The sequence below is a fragment of the Ursus americanus genome, chromosome 13 (assembly GCF_024610735.1).
Source record: "Ursus americanus isolate L20-20 chromosome 13, mUrsAme1.1.p, whole genome shotgun sequence".
Classification (NCBI taxonomy): Eukaryota; Metazoa; Chordata; class Mammalia; order Carnivora; family Ursidae; genus Ursus; species Ursus americanus.
The window spans coordinates 62163227-62170033 of NC_142139.1; positions in this window are offsets into that span (position 1 = coordinate 62163227).

Consider the following 6807-nt stretch of genomic DNA (forward strand, 5'->3'; position numbering starts at 1 on the left):
TGTGCCAAGAACAGTTTGGGCAGAGTTAGATAATTACTTAAGCACTGCTGTACAGTGGAAGTCACTGTCTTAAAAAGCCTAATTAAGGTAGCAGTTAAGGGGCACCTGGCTGGCTCAGTCGGTCGAGCATGTGACTCTTGATCTTAGGGCTGTGAGTTCAAGCCCCACGCTGGTGTAGAGATTAATTTAAAAAAAAAAAATAGCAGTTAAAAGGACATCTAGTATCATCCTGTTTCAACCAACTGTTGACCAAGAACTCAGATTTCCAATAGTTTATGTAAAGATAAACTGAAAGCTCAAATAATGGAGAAATCCACGACGACACAAACTCTGAGGAAATCATTTATACTACTTGGAGATAATTTTTCAACCTGCAAAATAGTCCCCAACCTGCAAAAAATTCTACACTAATAAATGACCAGAAACCACGCAATGGTTATAACGTGTTATTACTGCTTATCTTCAGTAACAAGTTTAAGATTGACTCTATATACCATCGTCCTGTGTGACTAGACTACTTTTGTATATCTCATCCACTTACGTGCTAGCTACTGCAGTGATATATATGTATTATATACGTATGGAATGTGTCAAAGAGTAAGTTTTCAATAAAGATACTGAGATTTCTTCCTTTAGCATCTAAAGATAAAGGTTGGTATCCTTCCTAAATGGGTGCTTGTAGGCGAGTTCAGAGGAAGTCCGTGGCTTCTAGTCATGGTTTCTAGTACTCCAGAATACCTCCCTTTATGTAGGGGATATTGCAAATTGCTTATATAAGAGCTCATTAGGGAAAGCTTGCCATATTCTACATTAAGTGTTTTCCTTAGAGACTTTTTCTTCGGAGACCCAACTTTGAATTATTAAACCCAGGGTTAAGATTAGTGGGGCAGACACCTGCTTTCTGTATTCACTGGGACTTGAAAGCAAGAATGAAATTACTAAATAAAATGAAATTGGTTTGAGGGATATTTTGGACTTCATTTGCCGTGTACTTCACATCCGTTCCCACCAGTGGGAAACTCAGCAAGGGCTTGTAAATTTCTCAGTACTGGAGGGCACCACTTTGCCATGAAAATTTGGGGTTAAATATTTTGCACATTCTTGGTAATGTAGCAGAGAAAAGATTATAAGTAGATACATACTGATTGAAATCATCTCACCTAAAGTACGACATGACCAAAAATTACGGATTTGCCATTTTGTATTTAGAAGAAAAAACAAATTACTTACCGTGGATCTTTGATGACAGTTACAAGCAGGAAATTTAGTTTCTATCTCTCGCCGATATTTCAGTCTTCCTCCAAGTTACATTTTTAGTCAAATCACACCTCAGAACTTTTCCGTTAGGAATTAGGATTTTTGTTAGCTCCTGAGTGGCTCTCCGTGACCTTTCCAGGACTGCTTTTGACCTAAGAAAACCACATCACAGAATGAGTTATGCAATTTTAAAAGCCCCGTTTGTGGGATCTTCTGGAAAATACTAAAATATTCACATCGCTGTAAGAACAGTTTCCCACTTTCAGAAATGAGGAATTATCGTTAAGTGCTAGGCCAAGCGAAGGCGAATGTGTGGTTCACGGATCGCTCTGTCTATGCCTCCGGCTCTCCTTGTTGGGTCTGATTCAGCATACTTCCCGTGTGGGGGCTGAGTGGCACAGTGTCTGAGCACTGGAGCTTCTTGATGATTTTAGGAAGTCAGACAGATGTTGTTGGAGGCCTTGCTTTTCACATCTACCAGCATAAGCAATTCCGGTTTGCTTGTTTTTTATGTAACATCTTTCTAAGAAGTCACTGTAGCAAACCGTAGTCTCTCCCTTCCTCTAGATTATAATTTATAGATTTATCTGTCTAAATGAAGAAGTAAGGTTAATTCCATAGCTGTCATTTTCTCGGGGGGAAAAATGCCAGCAGAGCTGACCTCGAATTTCATCTTGTACTCACTGTTATGTGAGACTTAAATTCTGATTTTAAAAAAATGATAAATTTGGTCTGCGTGAAGCAAAAGGGTGTAAAAGTCTTTTCTCTCACCTTTCCATCACTGGTCTCCTCCCCTTCAGATCCCGCGGCCCCCTCTGGTAGTGAAGCTGATGGCCACCTGAAAGGTTTGAAATTCAGAGCAAGAATCAGGAAAGGGGGATAGCAGGGAAGTGGCAAATCCTCAAAAGGGCAACTCACTGGTTGAGGTTACGGGTTCTGTTGGTTTATCCGCAGGTTTTTATGACTGAGCGGACCAGGGCCGAGCCCTGCACGTTAACTCCTGCCTCTTCCTGCCCTGCTTTCATCCTTCTCTTCTTAGTGGAAACCCGAGCTCTCGAGAATGAAAGGTTTCGCACACGTGTACACTTGTGCCTCCGCGGGCATCGAATTGTGAGTGGGCAGAGGCTCTCAATCCTTAGACTCTGCTGAGTTAAAAGACGACATATCTCAACACTTGGAGTTGTCACTTGCCATTCTTGCTTCCTGTTTCTCCCCACCTTTTCCAGCGCGAAAGTAAGTCGACAGCAAAGTAACTTTCGCAAGAAGCGGAACTTGAGAAGCCTGTTGGACAGGACATTGGAGTCAATCATTTATTCCTGCAGCATATCGATGGATGCTTGCCAAGTGACAGGCGCCATTCCAGGCTCTTTGGGGAAACACACAAAGCCCGGAGTTCACACTGTAGTGCAGCTACACACGCCCGGCCTGTGAATGACCATCCCGTAGCACCCATGGAAAGGAGCAGAGCGCATGCGCGTACAACGCCGGCGTGGGAGGGAGGGGCGGGCCTCCGTGTTTAGGGAGCTCCGAGTAGACCGAGTTGGAAAGGTGAGATTTCAGGAACGGTGATTGTATAGATTGGAGCTGACCGACAGGCTTCTCTTAAGGAAGAGAGAAAATCAAATGCTGGAGAGTTCCTGACAATTGTTTACCGTTTTTCCAATCACTTCGAGCTGGAAGCCCTTGCTGCGTCCACACGCAGCCGTGAACATTCCTCCTTGGTTTTGCCACTGTCACTTCTCCTGCCTCGATTGTTCTTTTCCGGGGCCCGGCCCACGTGGCCTCTCAGTGACATGATTTGGGGAGGCAGGCATGGTCATAACATGCAGCTAGACTGTCTGGCAAATACGATACTCCAGGAGCGCAGGGGTCCCACTGAGGAAGAAGGATGGGCTTTTAGAAGGGGCCCTCGGGGGCGCCTGGCTGGCTCAGTCCGTGGAGCATGTGGCCCTTCATCTTGGGGTCATGAGCTCAAGATCCATGTCTGAAGCAGAGAGTACTAGAAGTAATAAATAAACTTAAACCAGTAGGGCCCTCAAGGGCAGGCTGTGTTCATTCCATAAGGGGTCTTAGGAGGACAGGACAGGAAGAGGCAGCCCCAGGAGCTAAAGCTGGCCAGGGTGAGCAAGGTCACACTTCAGGGTGATTAAAATGCCACGGCTCATGGAGGCCCCCAAAGTTCATGCTGAAGAGTAGGCGTTCCATTCTGCAGCTGGGAGGGGATCAGGGCTGTCCTCTGTGGCTTCTCCTGTGTGGGACTTTCAACCGGGCATGGACCAGAACTGTTGTTCCCCCCTGGGTTCACAGTTTCTCATCTCTGGCAAGTGAAGGAAGACCCAGAAGGTGGTTGGTAATCATTCCTCTCTCTTCTGTCTCTTAATACCTGTTTTTCCAAAATGCAGATAACTTTTTCTCATAAAAATTCAAATGGTGCAGAAAGACAGAAAGGGCAAAGTTCACTATCTCACGACTGTTAATATTCTGATCATCAGCAGTTTTGACATCTCCATTATCCATGCTCACAGCATCCTTTGTAACAGCGGCTCTGTATGGATGCCACCAACTAACTCCCAATGCTGGAAATTCAGTGGTTTACAATGTTCATTATTCAGGTTCTTTCCCACTTTTCACTCTTATAAACTTGGTTTCCAGTGAATATCCTTCTGTACAATATCTGCACTTACCCAATTATCTCCTTGGTGTAAATGACAGACACTTCAAAAAATTGGGCTGCCTAGAATGGGGGGATACACAATACAAGAATTTAGTACAGACAATTACCATTGAGCACTTTGGGCATGCATGTGTGTGCCTGCATGTGCACTTTTCTTTCTTTTTTTTTTTTAAGATTTATTTATTTATTTGAGAGAGCGAGAGCGCACAAGCAGGGGGAGTGGAAGAGGGAGAGGGACAAGCAGGCTCCCTGCTGAGCAGGGAGCCTGATGTGGGGCTCGATCCCAGGACCTTGGGATCATGACCTGAGCTGAAGGCAAACGCTTAACCGACTGAGCCACCCAGGCACCCCTGCATGTGCACTTTTCAAAGCACTTTAGTAGCAGCTAATGTCTCCATCTTTGCATAAAACATGGAGAGGTGGAGTAGGGGAGATGGTGGTCTCTCCGTTGGGCAAGTGAGGTGGGGCTCCTGTCTCTCCTTGGCACTGCTGTCACATCAGGAGTGCCTGTGGCTCACAGAGCACATTTGCAGTCAGCTTTCAGAACACCGACTCCAAGGCCAATGCCAGCAGAAGCTTTTGGAATACAAGATGATGAGCGCATATGAGGCCAAACTAAAAATGGAACTTTCTTGCTTCCCCGTGTGAAACTGCTTTGATTCCAAGTTTTACTATTTTAATTAGGCGGATCAAAGAGACAGCACGTTTTTTCGGAGATGTTGAAAATCATATGGCAAACTGCTCTATTTTTCAATGTAGCAAGTCTTTACAAAGGTTAAGTGGAAGTGATGTTCATTTTGGTTCTTTCAGGGGAATGTACCTTCTGGAAGTGGTCTAATTGGATCCCTCGGTGGTGGTCTTCTGCCCATGCCCCCCTCCCCAGCCATTTTTCATCCCTAAGATCTCTGGATGGTTCCTGGGTGAAACCATTGTGCAACAAACACCACGAGAAGAACTCAGAGTTAAACACTCAATGTCCTGTTATTCAGAAGGCTTGGCATAGGTTGAAGTCAAAAGTTCTATTCTCTCTTCTTAGAAATGAACGCTGCTTAACACAGTGTAGCTCTATCACTCTTGTACTTCCCAGCCAGGCCCGTTAGTGTATTTGCTGTCCTTTTTTGAGGCCTCTGCCCTGGCTGGCCCCTGGGCCTCGGATGCTCCTCCCCGGGTACCCACATGGCTCACTCCCTTGCTTCCATTAGCATTCTGCTAAAAGGGCTCCTCACCAGAGAAGGCTTCCCTGCCTCACCTGTGTAAAATAACATCCCATGCATGCCTTCCTTATTCCCTCATAGCAGCCACCCCAAGCTGACCCTAAAGATTTGTCTCCTCCACTAAAACATAAGCTCCAAGAGGGCAGGGTTATTTTGTTCCCGGCTGTTCTCCAGAACCTACAACAAGAACTGACCTATGTTAGAAACTCAGAAAATATGTGCTGTCTGACAAGTGAATGAATCCCCCATTGTTCCTACCTAGGGACTTGTGAGGAAACTGGGAGCTTTTCAACACTGGAAGGAAGTCAAGGACTTGGGAAAAAGCGGCAGTTATCTCAGGGCCCCATCCCCATGTAGGGCTGTCTTTGCCCAGCAGCGCCATTTCTGCTTCCGGCTCCTTCTCTACCTGCATGTTCACTTGAAGTCATCGTTTCTAACATTCCCTCGGTTGGAGGGTGACTTGTGCTAATAGTTGGCACTGTCTTTAAAGAGCATTTTAGTGGATGAATACATTCAATAGATATTGACAGAGCAGCAGCCAGGGTGCCAGGTGCTGTGTGAGAGGCCAAGGTTGCAAAAGGCAGCAAGACACTCACTGAGCTTATAGTTTTTCAGACTGTGAGTTTGGTGGGACAAGAGCACCCTCCTGCCGCCCCTGGAGCTAAAAGAAGAGCTCCAAAGGAGGGGAGCTTTGCTCAGTGGGGAGGAGGACTGAGTAATGATGGGAAGGTGGTGGGCTGTGGGTGTATAGTGTGTGGTCTCTGGGCAGAAGGAGGGCAGAAATGGCAGAATGACAACATGCCCACCTCAGTGTTTGGCTTAGGCTCCCCCAGGGCTCAGGGAAGAGGAGGAAGCTCTCCATACTCTTGTTTTCTGCAAGACCACATCAGTAAACACAATTCTAGTGACTACCACTTTTTTTTGGGGGGGGGGGTTAGACTTCTGTGAACTGAATTCAGAATCTAGTAATAATTTTAAATTTTTCTATAGGCAACTATTCCAGAAAGTTCCAAAGCCAGAAAGTCTATTTAAAAGCAACTTTTGAAAAAAAAGTTTTGAAACAACGAATTTGTCGTTCTCCCCCCACTGAAGATTCAAAAGAAAGAAAAAGAAGAAAGAAAGCTCTTTCTCCAACAATGCAAATAGACTAAAATATAAAGAAACAGGAACTCTAGGTGATTTTTCTCACTTATGCAAGCAATAAATAAACAACGGGTCCTTCAAATACTCTACAAGAGGAGAGATACCTTGAATTTTTCTGTAAGGAACATTTAACTGGAAAGGAGAATAATAAAACATAAATGACCATGTAACCCTACCATGTAAGTAACTCAGGGATTTGCACTGAGACAGAAATTTTGTCCTCTAGTCATGAAATTATTGAAATACAGTTTTCTGGCACGCTTTCTGACACACAATGTTCTAAGGGTGAGACGTACACATAGCATGAAAGCATCAGGAGAAACCAAAGGCTGACCAGAATAGGACCTCATTTTCAGTTCACTTCATTTCATCCTGTCCAATGGGTCCTCTAGCTCAGTCTTTCTCAAAGTGTGTGTGTGTGTGTGTGAGAGAGAGAGAGAGAGAGAGAGAGAGAGAGAGAGAGAGAGAGAAGAAAGACAGAGAGAGACAGAATAACTTGGGGACCTAGTTCAGCTGCAG